The sequence below is a fragment of the Equus caballus genome, chromosome 11, assembly GCF_041296265.1.
Source record: "Equus caballus isolate H_3958 breed thoroughbred chromosome 11, TB-T2T, whole genome shotgun sequence".
Lineage (NCBI taxonomy): Eukaryota > Metazoa > Chordata > Mammalia > Perissodactyla > Equidae > Equus > Equus caballus.
Window position 1 is genome coordinate 18,657,723 of NC_091694.1, and position 3,802 is coordinate 18,661,524.

A 3,802-nucleotide genomic window follows, 5' to 3' on the forward strand; every position below is an offset into this window, starting at 1 on the left:
CAAAAGCTGAAGAGAGAAATTAAGAAAAAGGAACTAAAAAGATTTCTTCTTTCCAAGAGCTAGATGCAGCTATAAGCCATCAAATAAATATGGAAAGGACCACTCCCGGAGGATCTGAAGAAGAAAACAAAAGCGAATGAGGATAGCTTTATGGAGTTCTTTCAAGAAGACCTTCCTTTTCCCTCAAGTTTCTCCATAAGGGATAACATCTCCTGATTAGGAAGTGAGGAAAACCTGTAAGAATCCATTTTAACTTGTCCTCCTGGAGTAAGGGAGCAGGATGGGAGAGACATCCCCTAACAAAGGCTTCCTGACCCACGGCTTACCAGCATCTCCATGGTATCGATGACAGCGCAAAACAAATTCCAAAAGAATCCCAGGAACAAAATAGTCTAAAAGTCCTTTCCTGTTCCAGAACACCTATATAAACTTCAGTGGCTTGTTACCGCCAAATTAAAATCTGCCAGCTGATAAGGTTCACTCTTTAGCGATATTTCTTGGAAAGCCTTTCACTAAAGCAAGCAAATTAAACCATGCAGCTGAATCATGAGCTGCAGGGGAATGAGCATAGTCTGACTCTACTCCCACTTGCTCAGGGTAACTTATGTCAGGCAAGTAACTGGGGGAAAAATGCTGCCCTCCTTTCCTCTGTTGAGGGGATTTTTTTTTTTAAAAAAGCTGAGAGAGGGGCCAGCCCCATGGCCAAGTCTTTAATCTTTAAGTTCATGCGTTCTGCTTCTGCAGCCCAGGATTTCACCAGTGTAGATCCCGGGCACTGACATGGCACCACTCGTCAGACCATACTGAGGCAGCATCCCACATAACACTACCAAAAGGACCTACAACTAGAATATACAACTACATACTGGAGGGCTTTAGGGAGAAGAAGAAGGGAAAAAAAAAAGATTGGCAACAAATGTTAGCTCAGGTGCCAACCTTTTTTTTAAAGAAAGAAAAAGCTGATAGAAAAACTGTAGACGGATACACGTACAGATACACATACACATATATATACATATACTTACATGCATGCATGTGCACATGTCTGTTTTTATGTATAAATGAAATTTATATTCACTAAATGTTTACTTAATTATGGAAGAAACACTTGACTAAACTAAACTTACACACAAAGGGACATAAGAAACTACTGCACGACTGCATTTCCTATTCTGCCAGTGCCTGGACGTAGCTCATTTCACTAGTGTAAAGCACTGTGTGAGCCCATCCTGAAAGAAAGGCCTAAGAAAATAAGGGTTAGTTCGAACAATTATTAACTTTGATCGTGTACTGTACTTTACAATCACTAGAATCAAAAGAAGATACTCCCCTTCAATTCTTCGATCGCTTTTGAAAATATTTTGAATGATATTAACTAAAGACAAGAAAAATTTCAAGCCAAAAAATAATGGAAAACTTCCATGACAAATTGGTGGATCCTTGATTTCTGTAGGTATTTCACAAAAACTATAGCGAGGCCTACAATGAGACTTAAGTGGGGAAAGAAAGCGTGTATGTAAGAGAAATCTGAGATCCTTCCCCTTATTGAGGGGAAATAAAACTCCACTAACGCTGGGCTGCGACCTTTAACACTTGCCATTCTAAGTCCTCATTAACACGCACTAAGTGCCAGCCTTCTCAAAGACACGGTCCCTGTTCTAAGGCACCTGACAGTCAGGTGAGGGAGGCACTGGACCCACATGCTATTTCACTAATGTTATGATAAAAGCCACAAAAAGTACAGTATGTGATAAGAGCAGGGGAAAGAGAAGGAGGGAAGGAGAGCAGGGAAGATTTGAAGAGGGAATCGGAGGGAGGGGGAAGGCAGCCTTCCAGATGTTATCTCACTGAATCTCTACAACTGGAGGTTAAGTAACTTTCCCAAGGTCACAGGACTATTAAATGTCAGAACCAGGCTTTGAACCCAGGTTTGAATGAATCCAAAGTCTAAGCTTTTCCCACGCTGCCACACAGCTTCTTCCCAAACTGTTTCCTCTGACAATTAATGGAAAAACGTTGACTCCACCTCAGGTTCTAAGTGCCAGAACTAGACTCTGTCCTCCAGGCTGGGTCCTCTGTTTTTCACCTGTCACCTCCAAATACATTTATTCAGGTCTCTAGATTCAGGACGCTAATAATTTGTTCACCCAGACCATAACCACGTACAAAAACAACAATAAAACACCTACAAAGTTTTTTTTAGGTTACCACTTTGTTGTACTGTAAATAAAACACAGAACTTTCTGCCAAACAGGTTTGCAAAGTGATTCAGAGATTATAGGGAATAAAACTAATTAAAGAGCCATAGACATTGGTCAGAGCAACAGCCAAGCAGAGAAAATTAAAAGCAACCACACAAAGCAAAGAAGAAAGCAGTAGTTTCACTTCTGAAATGACTTTCGAATTCAATAACTCCCATCATGGTTGGGATGCCCCCTCAGAAGGGCTACTCTCCCTCTTCCTCCTCATCCTATTTCCTCTTTCTCACCTCTTCCATTCTTAGGAATCTCAAATTTCAAAATAAGGCTTTATGACTAGATCTGTGTGCACAAGAAGGTAGTCTTTTAAAATCAAATTTGACAAGCTTCCTTTTTCTCTATGTTCTTCTTGTGATTTTTATGCCAGTCGAAGAACATAAAAGCTAAATCTTTTAACCTAAGGATTCATCACAAGCAAACTATAAACCATCTAAATAATCCTTTGTTCTCCCATCTCTACAAGGTAGAATTTTTTTTAAAGTTTATCCAAAGACCTCAACCTTCTACTTTTACCTCCAGGACTACCACCAATACGGCCAATGACATGATGGCTATAAAAACCAGACTAACACAGACTCAGCCAAAGTTATATATCCAAAACAGACTCTCATGACCTTCCGTTAAAAAACACATAGTAAGTAAATACAGACAGATAGGGAGAGTGAGTGTCAGCGTGGGCCACTGCAACAATATGAAGAAAGAGGAATGATAGGGTGTGGCTTAGAAGAGTGAAAACTGATTCAGAATTGAACTCAACACTCAAAGGTCTGATGCATTTCTTCCACTTGAGGAGTAAATAGTTACTAGTAGGCAAGACCCTAAAGTACAGAAGATACAGTATTAAACGCACTTCCAAACACTGTCCAAGAAGCACCATCACTCAATTTCTCGAGGCTGGAGGCTACCTCGCAAAGTTAACAGAGCAAAGACGCTGGAAGACCTAATTACGTATTGTTCAGGAAACTTATGGATTATTTGGAGCAACGGACACCGTATACATCAAAACATTATCATACAGTAACTACGTAGGATTTATAAGGTGAGTTTATATTTTGAGATGCTCTGGTAGTGATATTTTACAACATAATTATGGTTTGTATAGCCTGGTGAATTTCCTCATTGAAGGTGAACTGCACCTAAATGTTTTATTACTCCTTTATTGCTAATCACGTTGTTCACTGAAACAACACCTCTTTAAGTAACGTTCCCTTTGAACTGTACCGCTAGACTGACCCGTGCTGTGCCATCGAAAACCATCGTTCAACGTGCTCTTTTCCCCGGATGTGCCTGAAGCACACGAGTGGAACAGTACACAGAAGAACTTTTATATAATAAAAGTACTGATGTCTCCGGCCCTTAATATACCGAGCACCCACCTCTGGTAAAGGACAAAGACAGTAACCAATCGCCAGGCAGGATCCCAATGTCTCAGCCAATAAGAATATGGGGGTGGGGTTACACTAAGCTCCCGGTGACTTCCCCGCACCCCCGAGACCCAGGTTGTGGGAGACTGGACAAGAATTGGACTCCGAGGATCTCGTTAC

General features: G+C 40.8%; 1 protein-coding gene across 3 annotated transcripts in view; it reads right to left on the reverse strand.

The window, feature by feature from the left end:
- The window catches only part of NMT1 (N-myristoyltransferase 1), a 33,302-nt gene that overhangs the window by 28,481 nt on the left and 1,019 nt on the right, over positions 1 to 3,802 (reverse strand). The gene's annotated exons all lie outside the window — the stretch shown is intronic.